At 32.9% G+C, this 26,893-nt stretch overlaps 1 protein-coding gene across 5 annotated transcripts in view; it reads left to right on the forward strand.

The window, feature by feature from the left end:
• LOC126738054 (gamma-aminobutyric acid receptor alpha-like) overlaps positions 1 to 26,893 on the forward strand; it is a 332,395-nt gene that overhangs the window by 218,913 nt on the left and 86,589 nt on the right. The gene's annotated exons all lie outside the window — the stretch shown is intronic.

Below are 26,893 nucleotides of genomic sequence, written 5' to 3' on the forward strand. Positions count from 1 at the left end.
ATTTTAAAATAGTAAATATTTGTTTACATTTTACTTTTAATTCTTGTAAGTCATTTGATCCTGTGAGTAAATCATCAACGTAAAAATCAGATATTATAGTTTTACTTGCTTCAGGAAATAGATTACTATTTTCAATAGCTAACTTTTTTAAACAACTAATAGCTAGATAAGGTGCTGAACTTGTACCATACGAAACTGTATTTAATTGGTAAAGAGTAAAAGGATCAGATGGTTGTTCTCTCCATAAAATTTGTTGAAGAGGTCTATGTGCTTCATTCATGAGAATACAACGATACATTTTTGATATATCCGCTGAGACAACAAACTTATAAGTCCTAAATCGCAATAAAATATCTATAATGTCATTTTGAACTTTAGGCCCTATGTACTGAATATCATTAAGTGACCACCCAGTAGATGTTATGCAGCTAGCATCGAATACAGTTCTTAATCTAGTAGTAAGACTCTCATTTTTTACGATTCCATGGTGGGGTAAAAAATGGGAAATGTTGCTAATAGTCTTTTCTGAGAGCTTAGACATATGGCCTAGATCAGCATATTTATGAATAAATTGAAAGTAAAGCTCTTTAAATTCTTTAGAATTTTCAAATCTTTTTTCTAAAGATAAAAAACACCTCATGGCAATCTCTTTTGAATTGCCTAGTAAGCTTGGACTAAACTTTAATGGAAACTTGACCACAAATTGACCTTGGTCATTCCTATAAGTGTCCTTTTCAAATTGACTCTTACACTCAATACTGTCCTTGGTTAGTATTTTATCAACCTCTCTGGAAATAAAAAACTCGGGATCTGCTAATGGAACATTAGGAATCGACAATCTGCTAGCATCAAAATATCGCATCAATATAGCATCTATATAATGGAATATTATTTGTGATAACAGGAGCCACAAAACAGGTGAATGATTGTTGATAGTCAGAATAATTGGAAAAACTAGTAACATCACATCTTTCCTCGATGTGGGAAATAGCTTGAGTAATTCCAATAATAGATAAATTGCTTGGACTACATGTGAGCTTTAGTTTCTTAACTAAGCTTTTTAAAATTAAATTGGATTGAGCACCACAATCTAGAAGGGCTCTACATGGCACAAAATTACCCTGTGCATCACATATTTGACACATAATTGTTGATAATAGGACTTGCGACTCTGAATTATGATAATTTGGTTTTATCATCATGTTTAAATTGGTCTGTACTTCCCTAGAACAATCTCTGTCTTTTCTAGGAAAATGTAACAAAGTGTTATGCTTGACTGTTTTATTATTAGCTTCACATAACTTGCAAGGTGACAAAAAACATTTATCTGCTGTATGACCAGTACGCAAACAATTCTCACACAAATTAAGCCTTTTTACATTAGACAACCTGTCCTCAATGGACAAACTCAAAAACTCTGTACATTTGTAAATTGAATGGTTTTGTTGGCAAAAATTACATTTTATGGCATAAGTACTTGGATTATTAATAGCAAGGTGATTCATTTGAGAGTGAAAATGGCTTGAATGGTTATTCTTGACAAAAGTTTTATTACTCGACTGAACGGATGAACTTGTCTGTTCTAAAGACTGCAAAAGGTCTACCTTGTTCTTTATAAATTCTAAAAATTCATCTAAAACTGGCAGATCTTGATTATATTCAAGCTCTTTCCACTCTCTTAAACTTGTCTTATCCAGTTTACTTGACAAAATAAAAATTAAAAGAGAACCATAAAGTGTGTCAGCTCCAAGTTTCATACCTCTTATAGCTGCCAAGTGTTAAGTAATTTCATCTAAAATGGAACTATATTGTTTAAAATTCTCTTTGCCAACATGCTGAATACCTAAAAGTTTCTGAAAATGGGTGTCCAGTAGAAATTGTTTCTTATCAAACTTGTCACACAATATAGTCCATGCCTGGTCAAAAGGTTTATCCACACTTTCAAGTCCCTCAACAAATCTAGCAGCATAACCCTCTAGAGATGCTTTTAAAAATTGAAACTTTTGAACTTCATTTAAATTAAAATTGTTACTTATAATGCTTGTAAAGTTCAACTTAAAGTTAAGCCACTGATCATAATCACCTGAAAATGTGGGTAACTTAATTTTTGGCAGTAAAACGTAAAAAGTAATGGGGTGCTCGACATGTACAACAGGAGTTAGGGTAGGTTGGGACGCACAAGTCTAAGATACTCAGTCAAAAAATCTTGGCATTTATAAAATCTATCTTGAAAATCTTGTCTTTCTTGATAATGTACTGCTAATTCATGATCCTCACAAATAGATTCAATTGTAACTTGAATATTTTCGAACTCTTGTAATAAATTAACACTGTCTTTATATCGCAAATCTACTTCACAAAAGGAAGGCTTGTGTTCAGGAACACTCCTTTGAATTTTGTTTACATATCTCTCAAAATAGGACATTTTTTGTTTAATAGAGCCTCTATTTCTAATAAGCCTTTTAATATAGTCAGGTGCCTGATCATGAGTCTCATTTTGTTCAGTCATGTTTCGTCACAAAATTGACACAAAAATTAATAATTGTAAACTCTGGCAATTCAAGCAAAAGGGAACACAAATAGCAAACCAAACTTTTAGGTCAAAATAGGTAATGGAAAAATTGTAAATAGGAATAGAAAATTGTACTTGGTAAAGTGGTAAATGGATACCTGCTTTTTCACAACATCCTGCGTCGAAGGACCAGAAATATGGATGGAATTTCAGCTGGTTCTGTGTCTAATTTCTTTTTGTTGTAACTGGATGGTGGATTCTTCAATAAAAAATACTTTGGTTGAAGATTTTTAAATCGATTTATTCGGTACACGTTATGGTCAGACAGAGCACCCAAAGCAACAGACATTGACAGGAATAAGACCCACACGACATATCTTTGACAGACAGACTTGACGTAGGGTTGTACAAAAAAAACCGTTATACTTAGGGTTGTGATAAAACAAAATTGTACAAATATCTTTTTAAAAAGTTAATACCAATAAACCAGGTTCACACTCGAAATATTAGATACAATATCTTGACCATGCCGCACCATTCTACGGCTCTGTTCGAGCGATCTTTTACTTATAATGCCGTTAAGTTCTTTAATAATTATAAACCAATATTTAATACTTCGTTAAATTTGTATAGGAAATATTATAAACTTTTGTTTTTAAATCATTCCAAAATATAAGCTAGTTTTCTAGAAGATAAATTCTTTATATATATATACTTGTTTCTTTTTTTGTTTTTTTTTTCTCATTTTCTCCATTTAAACTGTGAATGTTAGGAAGGTTAAGAGTTAAAGAGTAGCTTTAAGCTAATTACCATATCAATAATAGCACTCACCTTTTCAGGATCTACAGGTAAACCTGACCTAGTAACAACATAACCTACATACTTTAACTCACAACTACAAAATTTACATTTATTTTCATAAATTGTTAAATTGGCTGCTTTTAAACGTTTGAAAACTTCTCTTAGAATGCGAATATGACTATCACAATCTGGTGTCACTATTGCCAAATCATAAATAAATTTAAATAAAAATGGTTCCAGTTCAGGTCCAAAGACCTTATCAATTAGTAATTGAAAAGTGGCAGGTGCATTAGTGAGACCAAATGGTAATCTTTTAAACATGAACCTCTACCAGGTATTTTAAAGGCTGTATATATTTTTTGAATTATCTGCCATTTTAACTTTGTAATAAGCTGTTTTAATATCTAAAGTTGTCAAGTACCCAGCATTACCTAATCTATCTAAGACTGAATATACAGGGTGTTTCCTAACTACGGTACGAAACTATGCAGGGTGAATCGTTAGGTCGTTTTATGAAGAAAACTTTCTATGAACGTATGTCGGGAGTTGCTTTGTTTCTGAGATAACTATCCTTAAACCGATTTGGTTGAAATTTGGTGCAGTTATAAGACGCTTATTTAGCTGTAACTAGATAGAAATTATTAGGTCCAGTGGCGTGTCAGTGGGCACCACATGCTTATTGTTGAGAAAAAAACAAGGCCAATAATTACTTGTTTTGTAGCTTTTTATTTATTTTTGTATTTAAGCAACTAAAAACACAACTTTTTCGTATCTTATCTTATTATCTTCATATCTGGCTTTGTTTTCGAGAAAAAAAAATTAAAGTATCTTTAACTCATTCTAAAAATTATCCATGGACGACAACATGAAATAAAAACCAATTAATTCGATAAACAATTTCGACCTTAAAGTACATGAGCAAAATGTCCACCCTCCAATGCACGACTTTTTGGTCTCTTGTGTCTTATTTACTATGATAATAAACATTCAACTTCTACGATTTTTATTATCAGATTTTTGAAATACAACAAAATAACAAATACATTGCTTCTTATGACAAATAATTGGCAAGTCCATTCAAGTACCTCCTTTGTACCTATCTACCTGCTTTGCAGACCAGCTGACAGTGATAGAATTGCTATAAGTAAAATTCAGCTGTCAATTAGCAGTGATTCATTACTGAACTGAAGAAGCACGAAGAATTTATCAGGACAGATATTCTAACAGAGTAATTCCATGTGCAAAAACATTTAGAAAACTACATGCAAGATTATGTGAAACTGGGAGTTTTAATAAAAATATGGGTGGTGGAAGACCAGAAACTAGAGTTTACGCGTGAACTGGAAGAAGTTATACTTGATGCGATAGAAGAAGATCCTTCCAATAGTATCAGGAAGATTGCACTGCAGCTTGACGTCAGTTCAAAAACCGTTTGGAAAGTTCTAAAAAGAAACCTCCTGCATCCATATCACATACAGCGTGTACAAGCTCTACTGCCTCGGGATTTTCATCCAAGATTAATGTTTTGCAGGTAGTTAATTCATACGATGGCACACAATAATAATTTCCCACCAAATATTTTTTATTTACGGACGAGGCAAATTTTTCAAGAGATGCTATTATGAACTTCCACAATGATCATTTTTGGGCCGACGAAAATCTCCACGTTATTAGAGAAATTCATTTTCAACAACAATTTTCGCTGAACGTTTGGATAGGAATTATTGGTGACTACTTAATTGGCCCATTTTTTTTACCGGCAAAATTAACAGGTGAACCCTACACGGATTTCTTGCAACACCATTTACCCACTTTATTAGATGAAGTACCCCTACAAGTAAGAGTCAACATGTGGTTTATGCACGACGGGGCTCCAGTTCATTTCAGTGTTCTTGCTCGTCAGCATCTCGATGTCATCTACCCTAATTGCTGGATTGGACGTGCATGACCTCAAAATTGGCCGGCTCGCAGTCCTGATATGAATCCCCTGAATTACTATTTATGGGGCCATCTGAAGGCTCTTGTTTATAAAACTCCTGTTCTAGATGTGAATGACTTGAGGAATCGGATAATTGTCAATTGCAATATCATAAGGGATACTCCAGGTATTTTTGAGCGTATCAGACACTCAATGACAAATCGTTTGCAGTCGTGTATTTTATCAGAAGGTGGGCATTTTGCTCATTTACTTTAAGGTCGAAATTGTTTATCGAATTAATTGGTTTTTATTTCATGTTGTCGTCCATGGATAATTTTTAGAATGAGTTAAAGATACTTTAATTTTTTTTTCTCGAAAACAAAGCCAGATATGAAGATAATAAGATAAGATACGAAAAAGTTGTATTTTTAGTTGCCTTAATACAAAAATAAATAAAAAGCTGCAAAACAATTAATTATTGGCCTTGTTTTTTTCTCAACATTAAGCATGTGGTGCCCACTGACACGCCACTGGACCTAATAATTCAAATCTAGTTACAGCTAAATAAGAGTCTTATAACTGCACCAAATTTCAACCAAATCGGTTTAAGGATAGTTATAGTATTTTTAAAATACCGTTATTTTCTTGAACCTTCATCGCCCTGTATCTCAGAAACAAAGCAACTCCCGACATACGTTCATATGAACTTTTTTTCATAAAACGACCTAACGATTCGTCCTGTATAGTTTCGTACCGTAGTTAGGAAACACCCTGTATAATAGGTAACGAATAAGTATTTTTCTCAGTAACAGCATTTAAACGACGAAAATCAATAAATTATCTATAAAAACTATCGCTTTTAGGCACAATAAGTACAGGTGATGACCATGGAATATCACATTTTTCTATTATGTCTATTTTCATTATATTTATCCATATTTATTATGTCATTTTTTTCCTATTATATCCATTAATAACCTTATCATCGATTTTTTGTTGCATTTGTGGGCTTATAGGGTAATAACGTGATATTATTGGTGTGTTACTAGTAATAATTTCATGCTTTACTAGATCAGTACATCCTAATTCAACATTTTTAACAGATTCAAATTAGTCATTCACAAGTGAATTAAAAGTTTCCCTTTGCTCTAAAGTTAAATCATCAGCAGACTGAACCAAATTAATAATAAAATTTTGTTTATTAGTACCAAAATACCATTGCCCTTTTCCAAGATCTGGAATAATTCCGATCTTTTTTTCAAAATGCAGTTCACAAAACAAGAGTGTATCTCAGTTGTGGCATTACATAGCAATTACAAATGTGGATTCGATCCTGCATTTGAATTGGAACAGTCATAAAACCACTGCATTCAATTAATTCACCATTTGCAACTTGACAATTTTCATTTATTTCTCGAAGTTTAATTCCCAAATTTAAAAGAATATTGTGACGACAGGCCACCTATTTGAGAGACCACCCTGTACGAGCTAGACATCGTATATACCCCTATAAGAAAAAAGGGCAAATCTGAAAAATTATTACATCGGTGGTTTGGACCCTACGAAGTAATAAACAAAATTAGTGACGTCAATTATCAGATTAAAATTAAAAAGAATAATAAAAATGTACAAGATACCATCCACGTGGAGCGCATGAAGAAATATGTAGATCGATCATAATTAGGTGTAAATATAGTATAGGTCATTTACGTTAAAAGTAAGCATAAAATTTTATTTTAGTTATGTTGAAATCATAATTATGGCGCGTTATATGTAGGTTTTATTTATGCTGATTGGTAGCAATTATTGGAATAACAATAAGGTAGTTATTATTGAGTTTTGTAATTTGTATTTAAAATAATACAAATGAATTTATTAAAGCTGCTTAGTAAGACGACTCGAGTAATTTTAAACGATAATTGGAAGCAATCTTTACCAACTTTTGAAAATCCAAATATAAGCAAAATAATGCCAGATATGCTGGAAGCTAAGTATGTAGGTAGTGATAAATTGTATAGTTTTAGGTATCATTATACTGGGAATTTACTTACGATTATAAATGTTATAACAACCGCTTTGTTTTTCGTAGTAATTATAAAAAATCCATATTTATTAGGTTTAGGGTATACTCCAGTAGCAACGGCAATGAGCGAAGTAAGTGTAATTTTAAATGATGTAAACGCTGCCATTCTAATTTTATTGGTAATTGTTTTTATTTTTTGGGCTTGCTTTAAGTATGTGAAAGATAGACGTTTAAGAGAAAGGAAAGGTAACACGGAGGAAATTGATACGATTAATGAAATGACCGGGATTTCATTGAGCGCTTCTCAGTCGTCCGTGGCTACCCAGACGTTAGGGAAAAGTCAAACTAGGTTTAAGTTATGAAATAAGTTTATTGTTTCTTTTTTTTTTATTTTGTTTGTTTTAAAGAAGTATACTGCTGTTTTTTTTTCTTTTTGTTATAGATGTTGATCGTTGCAGCCCAGAACACAAACGCTGACGAGAGGTCGATGCTCATCAAACGTCGAGGTCGACGTTTTTCTTTCAAGAAGGGGGTGTGTGACGACAGGCCACCTATTTGAGAGACCACCCTGTACGAGCTAGACATCCGAAGCGCGCGTGGGCTGGGAAACAACGACTCAGCATAGTGTGTTATTGTAATTGCATAGCTAATAAAACGTACTAATAGTTAGTTGTCACGTAGACACCAGAATTATAACATCTAGGCAACTCAATATACCATCTGTTCATTAAAGCCCAACACAGTAGTATTAATTAAGCTACAACCCCCAAAGAAAGTACTGGTGTCATAATATGATAACCCTTTAAACCTAGAAAAACGCTATTAGCACCTGAATCCAATAATCCATTGATTTTTGTTCCGTAGACCGAGACTGTGATATAAGGATAGGCATTTGGTTCAACCTGAGAGAACGGATAAGACAAAAGAGGTTTCCTGTGACTATTATAAAAGTCTAGTTCACTCTGTGAATAAAAACATTATTTTGTTGAATAAATTTGACCATCTTATGAACATTGGAACACACGATGACGGTCTAACGTCGGCTTCTGCTTAAGTGTTCCGACTTTTTGGTACAAAAATGAGCAATATTGTTAAAGCCTTGGCACTTATAGCAGAGTTGAGCATTTGCTCCAAAATTTTTGCATCTCGTTAGTAGGAGATGCACTTTAGGAGATGCAATAAACTATTCATAAAATGAAAGAATTCATGAACGTGCACAGAATGCAAAGTGCAAAGGGGAGCTGATTGGCGAGATTTTAAATCCCCTTATGGATTTCAAGAAGAAAATTTAAATTTGATAGCAACGCACTTTTTGAAAGAAAATCTTGAAAGAAGAGAAGGCGCTCTCCAAATCATAAAATGAAGGTATCCTTGCGATATATGACCAATCCTGGATTTCAGATGGATGTAGCAGAAGAATGGGGAATCACTCAGCCAACTATTTTAAAAACAATTAAATTTGCAATGAACAAAATAGTTAAACAATCCCATTTATGAATCAAACTTCCATCAACCCAACCCAAAATAAATGAAGCACAACAAGCGTGGCAAAAAAAAATTCAGTTTCTGTGCTATTGAAGTGACTGATTGCACGCACGTTTAGATTTTGAACGAAAATCAACACAGTGATAGATTCATCTAAAGAAAGGGATTGGCGACTTTAAATGTGCAGGTAACATGTAACTTAGTAGAAATGTTTACTAGTGCTGATGTTAGTTGACCAGGTTCTCTACACGACGCAAGAATTTGAAAGAAATGCGATATACGTGTAACTATGAAATAGTTTTCTGGTGCAGTAGTACTGGGTAATTATGGTTATGGTTTAGAACCGTGGCAGTATGTAGTAAAATGACTTCGTTCAAAAACCCTAATAACACATTGAAAAGAGCTTACAACAGCCTGTTTAAGAAAGAAAGGGTTATAAATGAAAGCTGTTTTGGCCAACTCAAGCGCAGGTTTCCAGTTTTGAAATATATGTGCCAAGTTAAATTAGCAAAAGTTCTATCCGTCATTATTTGCTGTATCGTGCTTGACAATTCTACCAAATACTTGGGAGAGACTGATTTTAAAAATAATGCACTGTGGTGACAAGGAATAAGAAGATGGGCTTCTACAGCATGCACGAGAGAGAGACAGCTTGAAACAGCAAATGCTATTCTTGGTCGTCTTTATTTTGTAAATCGTACTAACTAAATATTTAGCTCTCATATTTTTGTCACATGATTCTTTTGTTCCTTTTAGTTAGTGACCAGTGGCCATATTTAATATACAGGATGTCTCACGACGAGTAGACGCGATCAGTATTTCGGAAATCAATTATTCAAAAATTTTGAAAATAATGCTACTTGGCACAGTTAATGGGGGCCACACAACTAAAATATTTTGACAGTTGTGACGTTTCCGGTTATACCGGAAGTAGGTGTCAACTTCTGTACAATGGGTTCTAACTTGTCACCTTTTCTGGCAGAAGTGTTTATATTTTTTCTTGAAAGAGAAATCTCAAATTTCGAGATTTATAAAAAACATATATGATGTTTGTATAGGTACGCGATGACATTTACAGTTTTCACTGGTTCCACCGAGGACTTACTGAAATTTCAGGCATTTCTAAACTCTATCAATGCTTCTGTTCATTTCACTTTCGAACAGGAACAATCATGCAATCTACCTTTTTTAGACCTCTTAATTAAAAGAACAAACAACATAAAACTCGAGTTTAAAATTTATAGAAAACCAACGGCCACGGAAAACGTTATACTCTTCTTTTCAAACCATCCAGTTAATCAAAAGCTTTCCGCATTTAAATCACTTCTCCACCGTCTTTTTATTATCCCTTTTTCTCAAAAACATTTTAAAAAGAAACCTTATTATCCTGACAAAATAATAAATTCTCTTAATTTTAAACATCTTTATAAACATTTAAATAATCCACATATATACAAAACCGATGTCGTTTACAGAAGCATATCATATTTTGGAAACATATCCCATCAAGTTGCCAAAAGTCCAATAGTTTATGGAGGGACTTCGATCAGCGGTGGTGTGTTTGTTTCAGGACTTCGAATAATTTGTCTAAATCTCTAGTCAACACCAAGGATAAAATTTTCGTCACACATAGATCTGGTGTTTACAGACTAAAATGTTCTCATCCTGACTGCAATGTGAGTTACATCGGACAAAGTGGAAGAAGAACCGAGACGAGAGTGAAAGAACATAGTCAACTCATTGAAAAGAATCTAAACCGATTTATAACTATTACTCTTCTCCTTTCGCCAATCATATTATTAAGGCTCGACATGGGTTCGAGCCTGGAGCATATACCGAGGTGCTGCACGTTTGTCAGAAGGGGTTAAGGTTGGATCTTTTGGAAATCCTGGAAATAAATAAAGTCATCAAATCACCGGTTTGCACTTGAATTAATGAGCACACTCAATTTGATGGCAACACTTTCTTTAATTCCTTAACAGTAACACTAACATTTGATTTAATTTGACTTATTAACATATCTAACACACATTTATTTATGTATTTATTATGTATTATTTATTTATTTACACATTTATTTATGTATTATTAACATATTAACACATATTTATTTATGTATTTACATCCTATAATACTACAGTCTGATAGTTCTCTCTCACTCGCTCCCAGTACAGAGTAGATATTTTTGAACTGTTTGTAATATATTTTAGAATCCGATGATGGCAAGAGGATTAGCATTTTATTTGTGGAAAAAAGACTTCCCCTACTTTTTCATTATTAAATTTTATTATTTACGATAGTTGATGGAGAAAAGATTTTTTGCTTAGACGCTGCGAATAAAAGCCGTGTAGTATAAGACGGATTTTCACTGTTTATTAACAAACAAAAAAACATATTGGTTATCTAGAAGACATCTGAAGTCAAAGACGTAAAGAGAAATTAGTCTAGTTGTTATTTATGTAGTATTACACAATTTTAAATAGTACACAAGGATTGCAGACGGTAGCTCATTGTGAAGCTCGGCATTCATAATGATCTAATATTAAAAACAGTCTATATATTGAGAAAATAAAAAGAAAACAACATAGGCGCTTCTTGGTCTTCCTAAAACTGAGAAAACCTCTAACCTGATTATTTAAATTCAATAAGAGACAACAGGTCCCACATTCAGTGCTTTATATAGTTTAAAAACCCTATTCTATAGATACAAAATCCGCAAAAATGTAATCAATGATAACTCTTTATAAAATGAGAATGTGAAATGTAGTTACACTTAACAAAGTATATACCACAGGGACAGTGTACCTTGCTTGGTAAATGTAGTATTAAAAATTAGTGCCTCATTATCAAAAATTTAAATAATACTCAATATTTAAATTATACCTTAACAGATTTATTAGGAAACTAAATAAATTGTATGAAATATCATATTGATTTTAAAATAGAAAAAAAGGTCTAAGTACACATTGGTCTGAATTTTTTCTAGGCTGCATTCGGCGACACTTGGACCCTCAACCAGGCAAGATGTACGGTGTGTTCGTTATTAAGTGGTGCTAACAACAATACTGGGATCAGAATCCTCCATGCCGCCGATGCTTTCCGTATTACCTGTTCATAAAACTGCCTCTAGATACTTTAATTGTTCGATAAGAATTAGGCGTTGTAATTTCTTTGTTGTCAAGTGGAAAGTTCCTTCTGTTTCAAATGACTGCAAGTTCTTATTTGTTTGCTGTTTTGCTGCTTCAACGCTTTTTGTGAGCGTGGTGTAGGTCAGTCTTCATTTTCATTATTTGCGAAACGGTTAATGGCTTCCTATTTTCCGTGACTGCAGGTTTTCAGGCCTCGTTTTTTTTAATTTTTCATATGTGTAATTTGTCATTTGGTAAGGATTTCAGGTCTTTCTTGCAATTGCATTGCTACTTGCATTTTGGTACCTTTTCCTTCCTCATTCCCCTCGTCTGAAGATATTTTAATTACACCCTCAATCACCACACGGTCAATTTAATGCAGACGCTACTCGACTGTTTGCGAGTTTCGACAGGAATGACTAGGCACAAATGCTTATTTTATTGAAGCAAATGCTCTTAAGTATAAGCTAATCATTATTCATGTCAACTCGAGTAGATGCTTATACTCCGACCTGCTATTCTAAGCTCTTGTTTTGAGCGTTTGCTTATACTCATGAGCATTTTCTTTCTTTTTATTTATACGGCCCATTGTCTGGTCTCATAGGCGAGACAAGGTACGTCCGCAGGAGGAGAACTTTTGTGGAATTTAGAGAGTGAGCGGACTTGTTAAAATACATAGAGTTTGCTTGTTGCATTTCTTCAGAAAGTAGTGTAGCTCTTATTTTTGGCTGGAGACCAAGAAACTATAGCTATGAAATCCCTCTTTTTGTACCTTCTTTTTTATTATTTGCTTTTATTTCTTCCCTTATGGCTACTACTAAAAGTTCAAACGCAGAAAAGTTAATAGTATGTCAGAATTTAAGGCTCTTTTTTGATTCTCTGTACCTTGCCTTTAACCCTAGGTACTCTAGTGGTAATTGTAATGTGCTCCATACTCTTTTTGTCGCAGTAATCTTTAAAACCTTGGGTAGTAAATGCAATGCCACGATCTATGATTATTCTAGTAGGATTTTCAAATATATTTTGTTGAAACTTCAGCTTATCATTACAACCAAACAACCTTTAACAAATCATCAACTAGCACCAAAATATATTAGTAATTATTCTTTGTATACTGACGTTGTCCCAAATTATCGGTATGGTAAGGATTAAGAGGAGTATCAGATTTATCAGAGTGTATTTCTATTCTTTAAGTAAAAAGCCCACCTTGCAACAAAGATCTTTTTAGTCAATTTTTTTTTGAAATGCAGAACAATAGGTATCAGTAAAGCATTTATTACTCAAAAAGTTAATTATAAAATTTTCTACAGCTTGTATGATTGAAGTACATCTACGTCATAGCTAATGTATTTCTCTTCAGCAATTGTTGCATAGCTGTTTAATTATTATATATATTAACTATCTTATACAATTTAGGACTTTTTAATTTAGCCAAAACATCTTCTATTAAAGGCTAAGGAAATCTATCATTTATAATATTTTTGTTTACAAAACTAAAATCCCGAGATTTTTTGTGCAACATTCTTCTTTGGTACTTAGTCTTATTATACCTTTTTCAAGCAATTGGTATATTTTTTTATTTACTTCCAGTTATTTCGGCGCAGATAGGTGTTGCGGTCGTAAAATGGATTCTTTGATCTTCAATCAGCTTTTCAACTTTTTTTCTGATATTTTCGTCTTTATTATATCTTAAAATACCTTCATTTTTGTTATATTCGTCAACGCTTATATATAAAACATAAAATTCAAATGAAAGCATCTCCTCGAATAAAAACTTCAGCATCTTCAAGTAGATCAGATCCAACAATAGCTTGGAAATCAATAGCCTCAGCAGGTTAATCGTGAATCTTTAATATAAAACATTTGTCATTAATCAAATACACACAACCGCAATGTCTAGGGATATTTTGAATAAATTTGTATATATATTTTTTAATATGATCTTTTTTTGTAAATTTATTTGCAAGTTTAAGAGTAGTTTATAAGGTAATAAAAAAACCCAAAAAATTTTAAATAATTTATATTTTTTCTAAAAAAATGCAAAAAAATTAAAGTTGTTGAGAAACTAGGTTTTACAAAAATTTAATTCTTAATTTTAAATTAACAAAAAATAAACAAAAACAATATTCAATAACTTGTATGACCTCCACGACTGTTCACAACTGCTTGACATCGTCTGGGCATGCTTAGAATTAAATGATCAATATCATCTTGGGGTATCTCATTCCAGGCTTCTTGAAGTGTCAGAAACAAAGTTCTTCTATTGTCTCTTGGTCTTTCCATACGAAGAACTCTTCTTTGAAGCATATCCCACATGTGTTCAATGGGGTTTAGGTCCGGGGATTGAGGTGGCCATGGTAAGACATCGATATTATTCATTTCTAGAAACTCTCTAGCAACCCTTGAAGTGTGTGGTCTGGCATTGTCGTGCATGTAAACAAAGGTTTGACCAATTGCTGCTGCATACGGAATAACAACAGGTGCCAGTATCTGATCCACGTATAATCTGCCAGTTAAAAAGTTTTCTAATAAAATGAGGTCTGTTCTTCCTCCAATACTAATGCCTCCCCAAACCATGATGGTTCCGCCACGAAAAGAATGCACTTCCTGGACATTGCACAGGCGGTTTGCGTTTCCAGGCTCTCTCCACATGCGAACTCTTCTTGAGTCGGGGTAAATTCCAAACCGAGACTCATCAGTGAACAGCACATTTGCCCAACTTTCATTTTGCCACAACAAATGTTCTTCCGCCCACAAAAGTCGTACTCCTCGATTACCCCAGGACAACGGTTGCACCCTTAAAGGCCGACGACTACGTAGGTTGTTTTCATGCAAACGTCGGCGTACAGTATCGGCTGAAACCTCAACGTTATGCACTTGCTGTAGCATGATTTGCAATTCTGGTGCTGTTACAGTGGGGCGTCTTCGAGCATTTAAGTGTAAAAAGCGGTCCTGTAGAGGGGTTGTAATACGTAAGCGACCTCTATGCCTTTCCGCCACATCGCCTTCTTCTCGATACCGTGCATATAAGCGTGAAATTACGCTTTGAGTAGTGCCCATGTTCACTGCAACCTGTGCTTGCGTCATACCACCATCTAAAAGGCCCACCGCTCGTATCATTTCTTCTCTCGTTAAATGTCTGCGCTGCATGGTTAGCAAGAACTATACTGAGCTCTATGAACAAACTTTTTTCCAAAAAAACGCAAACACTTTTTTTTGGTAAAAGAATTCAAGACAATAAATAACGATATGTGTATTTGTTTATTTATTTGAGATAAATAAATTAAGTAGAAAAATGTACAGTGTGGTTTAAGCAGTCTAAAATAAGGATAAAGTCTAGATATTTTTATATTTATAGCAAGTAAATAAAATTTTAACAAATTAAAAAAAAAATTAAGAAAATTTTAAATTATCCCTAGACATTGTGGTTGTGTGTATAATCTTTGGTAAACTATCCTAAAGTTTAAACCTTATTCTGTGAGCCTTAACCACATAGTTTAGATGTATGGTTTGGTCTCGAACTTAGTCCAGTTTTCTCAGTCTGAGTATCAGTTTTTGGGAATCTTAGAGAAATATGTCAAAACGTTGGAAAACGCTTGATATGATGATATCTGATACAAATTAATAGCAGCTGTCCATTACTTCCTTATTGACAAAGATGCAGTCCATCCTGAACCGCACCTTTGTCAATAAACATAAATGCAGTTCACTTAATACAATTCCATCAACTTATTCCAAACATAACAATTAAATACGTCTTAGTTACGAGTTTAAAAAACACAAATTATAATAACGACTTTATAAATTAATAGTTTTTTAAATATCTTGGACTAACATTTCAATTAATTTAATTTTTGTTAAAATAAGGCGAATCTTCCATTCGTTTGTCAAATAGCTGATAATTTAGATTTTCAATTACCAAGTAAATAGAGCAACAATTTTTGATGATTAATAAAATTAAGATACTTTTTATTGCTGTTCTCAAATCTATAAGTGGAGCAATTGTGTTTTTACTGACGGCGCTAATATAGCGACACCTCGGATGTCTTGATTGGAGTCTGCTCTTCTTGGTACTTTTTTATGCATGTCTAACTTAACGTTTGCGCCTTTTGGTGTAGAAGGATGTTCGTTGATTTTCAAGATAGGTATCGATTTTGTTTTTTAACCTTTCCGTTATTTTGGTTCCCGTCTGTTGATGGGAGAAAACGTAAATTTAGGACTCACTCAGAGAAATAAGATAATGTAAGGTGTCTAAAATATGGCTTACCTTTGATTTATTGGAGTCTCTTTTACCTTATTTGACTTACGATTTAATAATGCCATGCCAGTTCGCCTAAGATTTAACCGGAAACTTAACGAGGTGAGCGATAGACCATTTTTTTATTTGTACCGGCATAGTTACATTGGCCTTTGGAATTGTTATTGGAAAATTGTGTCAGGTTTTTTTCCGTTTTTTTTAATACTGCTTTTTAACTTTACCACTGCCTTAAGGGGTGTTATGGCTTGAAGTTTTCTGATGCACTAGGTGTGTCATCAGAACTATTTCCAAACACTGACTATGGAGGATCCTGATCCCAGTATTAGCTGTTGTTAGCACCACTTAATAACGAACACACCGTACATCTTGTCTGGTTGAGGCTCCACGTGTCGCCGAATGCAGCCTAGAAAAAATTGAGACCAATTTGTACTTAGACCTTTTTTTTTATTTTAAAATCAATATGATATTTCATACAATTTATTTAGTTTCCTAATAATAAATCTGTTAAGGTATAATTTAAATATTGAGTATTATTTAAATTTTTGATAATGTGGCACTAATTTTTAATACTACACTTACCAAACAAGGTACACTGTCCCTGTGGTATATGCTTTGTTAAATATAATTGGAAAAATCACTTAATACACATAATTTATAATTTAACTTGAAGTGTAACTACATTTCACATTCTCATTTTATAAAGAGTTATCATTGATTACATTTTTTGCGGAATTTATATCTATAGAATAGGGTTTTTAAACTATATAAAGCATTGAATGTGGGACCTATTATCTCTTATTGAATTTAAATAAACAAGTTTTTCTCAGTTTTAGTAAAACCAAGAAGCGCCTATGTTGTTTTCTTTTTATTTTCTTAATATATAGACTGTTTTTAATATTAAATCATTATGAATGCCGAGCTTCACATTGAGCTACCGTCTGCAATCCTTGTGTACTATTTAAAATTGTGTAATACTACGTTAATAACAACTAGACTAATTTCTCTTTACGTCTTTGACTTCAGACGTCTTTTAGATAACCAATATGTTTCCTTGTTTGTTAATAAACAGTGAAAATCCGTCTTATACTACACGGCTTTTATTCGCAGCGTCTTAGCAAAAAGTCTTTTCTCCATCAACTATCGTAAATAATAAAATTTTATAATGAAAAGTTAGTAGACAAAGTCTTTTTTCCACAAATAAAATGCTAATCCTCTTGCCATCATCGGATTCTAAAATATATTACAAACAGTTCAAAAATATCTACTCTGTACTGGGAGCGAGTGAGAGAGAACTATCAGACTGTAGTATTATATGGTGTAAATACATAAATAAATAAATAAATGTGTGTTAAATATGTTAATAATTCAAATCAAAACAAATGTTAGTGTTACTGTTAAGGAATTAAAGAAAATGTTGCCATCAAATTGAGTGTGCTCATTAATTCAAGTGCAAACCGGTGATTTGATGACTTTATTTATTTCCAGGATTTCCAAAAGATCCAACCTTAACCCCTTCTGACAAACGTGCAGCACCTCGGTATATGCCCCAGGCTCGAACCCATGTCCAGCCTTAATAATATCATTGGCGAAAGGAGAAGAGTAATAGTTATAAATCGGTTTAGATTCCTTTCAATGAGTTGACTATGTTCTTTCACTCTCGTCTCGATTCTCCTTTCACTTTGTCCGATGTAACTCACATTGCAGTCAGGATGAGAACATTTTAGTCTGTAAGCACCAGTGATCTATGTGTGACGGGAATTTTATCTTTGGTGTTGACTAAATCTCTAGACAAATTATTCGAAGTCCTGAAACAAATACGCAACCGCTCATCGAAGTCCCTCGACAAACTTTTGGACTTTTGGTAACTTGATGGGATATGTTTCCAAAATATGATATGGTTCTGTAAATATCGGTTTTGTATATATGTGGATTATTTAAATGTTTAAATTAAGAGAATTTATTATTTTGTCAGGATAATAAAGTTTCTTTTTAAAATGTTTTTGAGAAAGAGGGATATTAAAAAGACGGTGGAGAAGTGATCTAAATGCGGAAAGCTTTTGATTAACTGGATAGTTTTAAAAGAAGAGTATAACGTTATCCGTGGCTGTTGGTTTTCTATAAATTTCAAACTCGAGTTTTATGTTGTTTGTTCTTTTAATTAAGAGGTCTAAAAAAGGTAGATTGCATGGTTGTTCCTGTTCGAAAGTGAAATGAACAGAAGCATTGATAGAGTTTAGAAATGCCTGAAATTCCAGTAAGTTGTTTCAGGTTAAAATTGGCATTTTATACTCTTTATTAAAAGCACTGATTACAGTTATATTTTCAAAATAGATATTTTATAAATATTAATGATTGATACTAGTAATGCCCTCTCTGTAATAGCCTCCCAAGTAACCCATAGTTCTGTTCTTTAGCCATTTCAACACACGAGAACATACAGTATTCTTTGTTTTTTAAGGACACATTTAGTTTTGTACATTTCAGCTTCATATTGTACTGGTTGTTAATGAAATTTTATTTATACTCTTATAAAACCCGGTTCTGGACTAAAGAAATATTTTAGAATTTAAATTATATCCCATATTGATTATTCCATACTTTATTTATTTGTTTTATAACGAATAATGATTAATTGGGCATGTACAATTATTGTGTATGTTGTACTTTTCATAGTACAATATTTGATTTTGGCTTGACCATACCAGATATGCTGGTTGATTTTACTCGGACTGACCTATCTAATTTTTGTCTCTTTTTATCTTATGTAAATATTAGTTTTCTTGGAAGATAGCAAGAAGTTGCTGGTCTAGGGAAAATCGACATTGAGTGTCATAGTGACACATATTTTCATTGCCAACTTCCTTGGGCCATAAATTTAGTTATTTATTTTTTTATAAAAGGTTTTATGGTACCTATAAAAAAAAGTTAAGTGATTTTCGATTGGCAATACACTTTGTGCGTGATTGCTTAAATACGGGTTTGACCTCTGCGGTCGTCCCTTTTTCCAGACCGCCATCATGAAGTGAAGAGTGCTTTAGTTCTTTTTGAAATTCGTGTGAATTTCACCCATATGGGGATATAATTGACTAAATGTGGTGAGAGTAAATCAACTTTTTGGGCGTAATGCTGTAATTTGTTGTTTTGTTGAATTTACTGGCCTTTATGGCGATTTAAAACCTAATAATTTTTCACGTGCCCTCGAACATCGGCAAAATGGCGGTCCTGATTGGCATTGGCAGGGGACAATTTAATTAACAAGCTACTAGAGCTACATAACATGGATTTTGGACGGATTTTTTTTGTACGGACTTGATTTCTTCATGCCACATGGTACTTTCATTTTGGGGTTATGTACTCTACTGGCTCGAATTTAGAGGAGATTTTAAACAACTGTGAGCTAAGGTCTAACCTAGACCACTACCAGAGCTTGGCTTGGCGTATTGTGAAGTGGAAGAGGTGAAGCTTGGAAGCCTGCAGTTTTTCTTTGACTGAGAATTGGATATCTGGGAGAATCTGAAGTAGTCTGCTGTGTGTGGAGCTAAGTGACACAACATAACATTTTTTTTTATTCACTTATTTTATTTTTATTATCACAACTTTTATCTTTTGAGTTGAGATACATACCTATATAACTTTACAATCTGAGCGGGGTGAAGCCGAATTGTGGTGGTTGGGGGATGTAATTATTTTTCTCATTCAAAGGCTGGATATATTTATATTATTCTGATAATCCAAAGACCCACCAGGTTCGACTGTACTTTGTCTCAAAAGCTTATTTAAAATTTTATTGACATTATTTAATCTATGCTATTGTATCATTGAATATTACTGATAAGAGTACGTATATATGTGATAAGTGACTCCTGTGAGGTAAGACGCAGCCGGCTTCGTAGTACTACGAGTATATACTTGGGTTATATTATTTATTTTCAAACTACTCCTAAGATGTCAAATTTTCTCAGATTAGCTAGTAAATATTAGAGTAAACTAATATAAAGGGTAATTTTGATTGGGGAAGCTTCAACAGTTAGGGTTGACATTTTTTTTTTGCTTAGGTCAATGTCCGTGGCGGGATATACCGGGCCATGTAAATTATTAGTTTAATTGGAATTGAAGCTTCATTCCCCAAAAGGTTTGGGTGTAACATAATTTATTTTATTTTGATAACCACACTTTTGATTGTGTATTTTTTTTTGATATATTTCTTATAGATATATTTCTTATAAACATGGTCACGAATGACAGTGCACCATTCTGGAAAATTTAATTTTATGGCACGTTATCCGTTGACAACTTTGTTTTTCTTGTAATTATAAACTTAAATGTTGTGGTTCCTTATTACCAACTTGAAAAATTATTCCTCTTAAAGATAAATAAATTAACATAATTCTCTGTGATAATCAAGACTTAAATAAATTGTTATTTTCTGTTGTTATTTTGTTTTTCACTTTGAGTTGAGTAGGTTAGAATATCATAGGTAATTTGGAAACAATAGTGTATACCGACTTGACTTTGATTTTGTTTTCCAAGTTTCGTTTTGAACTTGCCTAAATAAATTTTGATAAATATTGGGCGTCCATTGGGATTATATAAAATTCAAAACTTGGTGGCGCCATACTGATTTTGACATTTATTTGGGTAACTCTTGGGTAGTTACTACCTAAGAAATTTTGGTTCATTTGGTTGAGAAAGAAGCTAGAACCCACATCGGCTTGAGCTAGCAGCATTGTGAAGGATTCCTTCTCTGGGCGTTTCAGATAAGAGGGTTAAGAGACAGGAGAGGTTAAGTTCCTCCGGGCATCAACAACTTTTGGCGACCCTCTTAAGGCCATAAACCTTTCACTATTTTTAGTACTTCTTTTCTTTTGATTAACTTGGCATTCATCGCTTCACCATTACATTGCACTTTAGAAAAAAAAATATAACAAAGTCCTCGGTGGAACCAGTGAAAACTGTAAATGTCATCAAGTGAACAAATTCTAATATGATATGAGTAGGTAGCTTGCTTTGTTTAAAAAGAGAAGTTCTCGGATGTATAATAAATAATCTTCAGGTGGGATGCTTGGAAATAGAAACAAAGGTAAGACACAAAGTCACGGTCTCATCCAATCTATATAATTTCTTAAAAAAGCTTGAAAGCTACACGTGTTTCGCTCCTGTCGGAGCATCATCAGGCCTAAAAAATACATTAAGATATTTTCAAAAAGAACGCTTATAAAACTCATTACCTAGACCTACACAGATCACATTACAACTAACAACAAAAGAAAAGCTAGGTTAAGTTAACAATTCCCACCATAGATAAAAATTTATGCTTAAAAAATAAAAAAGAAAAAAAAATAAAAAAGAAAAAAGTAAAAAAGTATAGTTAGTACAATAGATAAGGCAGATTTCTTTTCAAAATCAGGGGTATATTCATTAAGATGTAATGCCATTTACATAGGGCAATCGGGGAGAAAAATTTCCACCAGAATAAAGGAACATACAAGTTTGGTGGACAGGTATAGGGATACTGACATGATCGAAACTAAATCGGCGTTTGCGAATCATTTATTGGCCTCCTCACATGGTTTTTCTTTAACTCAGGGAGCGGATATTTTGCATGAGTGCTCAAAAGGAAAAAAACTGGACTTGTTAAAAAAGATGGAAATAACTAAAACTAAGAAGAGCCCTGTCCTTGTGTGTGTGAACGATATTTTCACGTTTGAACCTCACCTCATTTATAACAAAAGTTTAAAAACTAACAAACCCTTAAAAAAAAGTCTTTTCTTTTTCTATTTTAGATATTTTTAGTTTTTATTGTTAAGATGTTTACTTATATTCACTTAACTTAATAGTATAGTTCGGAGTGTTCCCCATGTTTTATCAGGTTACTTGGTGGCCTATGGGTTAGACGCGCGCCTGTGAATCTAAAGGTTGCGGGATCGTTCCCCACTGGTGACATTTTAAATTTTTACTTTTTTATTTTTTAAGCATACATTTTTATCTATGGTGGGAATTGTTAACTTAACCTAGCTTTTCTTTTGTTGTTAGTTGTAATGTGATCTGTGTAGCTCTAGGTAATGAGTTTTATAAGCGTTCTTTGTGAAAAATATCTTAATGTATTTTTTAGGCCTGATGATGCTCCGACAGGAGCGAAACTCGTGTAGCTTTTAAGCTTTTTTAAGAAATTATATAGATTGGATGAGACCGTGACTTTGTGTCCTTACCTTTGTTTTTGTTTTCGTTCGGTCTCTTAGAGAAAAATGGATGATACGTTTTTTATGCTTGGAAATAGGTTAAAAACATCGAAGGAAATAAGAAATGAGTGGGAGTATTTCTGTTTTTATTAAATTTTTGGTAAGTTCATATGAGTTTTTTATTGAGAGTGGGTTAGAGAAAGTGGTGAGCTGAGGGAGGATATACGTTAACCAGGAGGAAAGTTTTGAGGCGGGGAATCGATTTAGTAAACTACGGGTCTCACAGGATTATTTTGTTTATGTATTTTAGGTAGACAATAAAGAAGTGAAGTAACCGGATTCATTAGGAGGACTTTGTAGCGTGAAATAAAAAAATGATCAAACGTAGCTGTACAGCTTTTTAATTACTGTTTGAGGTAAAGAATTAATCTAGAAGCAGGGTTATAAGGCAAAATCTGAAAATCATCACATAAGAAACTTACTGACTATTTTGTAATATCCAGTTCTGGGCATTAATACGATGCAGTTATTCTTATCGGCTTTTGTTAGAATAAGGTCATTTTGGTTGATTTTAACTTTAAGATCTTTGAGTTTATTTATGAGTTGACCTGGGGAGTTTTTACGATTTTGAGTTATTCCTTTTAAATTTAGAAATTTGTTAACCTTTAAAGAGATATCAACTCTAACTAGATCTGAATCAGGTAAGTTGGCGGGCTTCAACACTGTTTTACAGTCTACCAGAGGTTGCTCAGGCACCGTTAGTCTATTAGAATGGTCAAAGTTGAATTTAACTCCTAAATTTAATATTTCTTCGTAGTTTTTGGAAAGTTGTATGTTACTTAACTCCATAAAACGAGGATGAAATTGATGTAGAAAAAATGTTGAAGTTCTATCAGATGTAACAGAATAGCCACTGTCGTCTAAAGATTTTTGATTTAATTTTAAGTAATAGAGTTTCTTGTTTATTATAGTGCGATGTTTCTTGCTCTCTCGGTTTACAAAGTCTTCAATATAGTTCAAAACTCACTTCTCCACCCTCTTTTTAATATCCCTCTTTCTCAAAAACAGTTCAATATAATTTTTCAAATTGCTTGGAACAATGGTTATCCTGACAAAATATTATATTCTCTTTATTTTAAACATCTTTACAGACATTTAAATAATCTACATATATACAAAACCGATGTCGTTAAAAAAAACGCATATCATATTTTGGAAACATATCCCATTAAGTAGCCAAGCGATTGCATGCTTCAGGATTTCAGAATAATTTTTCTAAATCTCTATTCAACACCAAACATAAAATTCCCGTCACACATAGATTTGGTGTTTACAGACTAAAATGTTCTCATCCTGACTGCAACGTATGCTTTATCGGACAAAGCGGAAGGAGAATCGAGACGAGAGTCAAAGAACATAGTCAACTCATTGAAAAGAATATAAACCGATTTATAACCAATACCTCTTCTCCTTTCGCCAATCATATTATTGAGACCGGACATGGGTTTAAGCCTGGAGCGAATACCGAGGTGCTCTACGTTTGTCAGAAGGGGTTAAGGTTGGATCTTTTGGAAATCCTGGAAATAAATAAAGCCATCAAATCACCGGTTTACACTTGCATTATTGACCAATTTGAGAGCAACACTTTCTTTAATTCCTCAGGTCCTAACAGTAATACCAATATTTGATTTGATTTGACTTATTAACATATTTAACACAAATTTAGTTATTTATTTATTTACACTCTATTACATTACAGTCCGATAATTCTCTCTCACTCGCTCCCAGTGCTGAGTAGAAATCTGCTATTGTCTCATATTGTTTAATTTTGTTATAATTTTAACTGTTCACTAGATAGTTTTATAGTTAAAACCTTTGGTTTGAGGCTCAAATTACGAGACAGTTTTACCACTAACCAAAACTCTTTATTTTTACTTTCGACACGTGTTTCGCTAACGATGTTATCTTCGGGAGAAGATTAAAACTAAACTGAAACTACTGTTTTTGTCAGGATGACTATTGTTCCCAGCAATTTGAAAAATTAAATTGAGTTCCTTTTTAAAATGTTTTTGAGAAAGAGGGATATAAAAAGGACGATGAAGAAGTGAGTTATGAACTATATTGAAGACTTTGTAAATCAAAAGAGCGAGAAACATCGTATTAGAAGAAACTCTATTACTTAAAAATAAAATAAAAACCTTTAAACGACAGTGGCTATTCTGTTACATCTGATAAGAACTTCAAAAACTTATCTACATCAATTTCATTTTTATTTTATAAATTTAAGTAACATACAGCTTTCCAAAAACGATGAAGAAATATTAAATTTAGAACTTAAATTCAACTTTAACTATTATGATAGACTAACGGTATCTGAGCAAACTTTGGTAGACTGTGAAAGAGTGTTGAAGTGCACCAACTTACCTAATCCAGATCTAGTTAGAACTGAAATCTCTTTAAAGGTTAACAAATTTCTAAATTTGAAAGGAATAATCGTAAAAACTCCCTAGGTTAATTCATAAATAAACTCAATAAACTTAAAGTTAAAATAGACCAAAATAACCTTATTCTAACAAAAGCCGATAAGGATAACTGCATTGTACTTATTCCCAAAACTGAATATTACAAAAAAGTCAGTAAGTTTCTTAACAGTGATTATTTTCAGATTTTGCCTTACAATCCTACTTCTAGATTTATTCTTCACCTCAAACAATTATACAGACAAAAATAGTAGAAAGAAATACAGACAAAATTATAAAATTATAATATACTTACTGAGTTACTAATAACACATATACAAATTCTAAACAATAACAAACTCTAAACAATAACAAACAATACTTGAATGGTATATTGCACGACATCTAGTGAATAAATTACGTGACAGATTTACCACTAACCAAAACTCTTTATTTTTACTCTCGACACGTGTTTCGCTAACAAATTCTAAACAATAACAAACTCTAAACAATAACAAACAATACTTGAATGGTATATTGCACGACATCTAGTGAATAAATTACGTGACAGATTTACCACTAACCAAAACTCTTTATTTTTACTCTCGACACGTGTTTCGCTAACGATGTTGGCATCTCGGCATAGTATGCTGCTGATGACCCGCGATCTCGATTTAATTCTGGCAAAAAGCGTGTTTAAAACTGACCCCACTCTATCGGTCTTTTCGTCGTCTCGCTTTCATCATATTTATCATCATTCATTAGTGAGAATGAAATGACTATACATGCTATATATGCTACTTTTGATATTATAAGCCTAGTATCAAAAGTAGCATATTTGGTTAAAAAAAAAAAACGTAGTCATATGTGTTAAAATAAATCCATGCTATTCAGTATATTATTTAGTCTAATGTAAGTAACGCCATCTAGATAATATGTTCAATGTAACACATGTTTCACTGTTTCTATCTCTGTTGTTTATTCGCTGTGTGCGGTTAACGATTACTACTTAGAATAAAGGTTGTCAGTTCTATTCTGAATACTTAGCAGGCGTGTCGTTTTATTTCGATCCACGAACCCGTTTTTCAACAATATGGAAATAAAAAAGTCACATTTTTAAGAATCATTATGTTTTACCACCTAATAATGTTCCAAGATTTTCTGACAGCTATGAAAATTGGCTTGAAAATCGAGATATATTTCATGTATTTTAGGTGTTGCCGAGATGGCCATGTTGTGAATAAGTCATGATGTGGGGATGGACAAGTGTGTGTAAAGTGTAGTGGAAATCACGATTTCAAAAAGTATAGCGTCGATTTTGTTAAGTGTGCAAACTGTGCTGTGTCCAATGAGAAATATGGTCTTAATCTGGATTTGAGCCATGTTTCTTGGAATGTACAGAGATGTGAATCGTACAAGAGAATTGAAGACTTCCAACGTAGTAAGTACCTAAAATAGCAATTAGACTCTAATATTGTTTTAAATTCTAGTATAATATATTTAAATTGTCAGGGATATTTTAATAACAAGGATAACATTCTAGTTTTAATTAATGATTGAAGGCCTAGAATAGTATTTTTAAGCGAGACACATGTTAGTCCAGAAATTGAATTATGTGAATTGCATGTAGATGGCTACAAAATAGAGCAATGTACCACTAACAACAACAGAACAGGAGGTGTTATGGCTCTGGTTAGGTGTGATATTAGATATAAGATTAAAATCGTTCAGTGTGTTGATAATTATGTTTGGTTATTGTCTCTTGAAATGTCTTCGTCTGGGGTTAAATATTTGTGTACCGTTTTATATCACCCTCCCCAAAAACAGGATGGTAAATTCTTAGAATATTTTAATGACTATCCTGATCTTGTAAGTGATTTTATCGGCATTAATATTACAGTGGGAGATTTTAATTTTGATCTTTTAAAAGATACATTTTACGGCAATAAAATAGGTAATATTATTTACAGGTGAGTTTCACCAGATTGTTAAAACAGCTATCAGAATTGCCCCTAATAGCCAAACTTTTATAGATTATATAATAACCAATCATAAACAGCACCCACACAGAGTCCATTTAACACCCAAAATTAGTGATCACGCTATTTCGTCCATAGATTTAAATAAAGA

The sequence above is a fragment of the Anthonomus grandis genome, chromosome 6 (genome assembly GCF_022605725.1).
Source record: "Anthonomus grandis grandis chromosome 6, icAntGran1.3, whole genome shotgun sequence".
NCBI classification, from domain to species: Eukaryota; Metazoa; Arthropoda; class Insecta; order Coleoptera; family Curculionidae; genus Anthonomus; species Anthonomus grandis.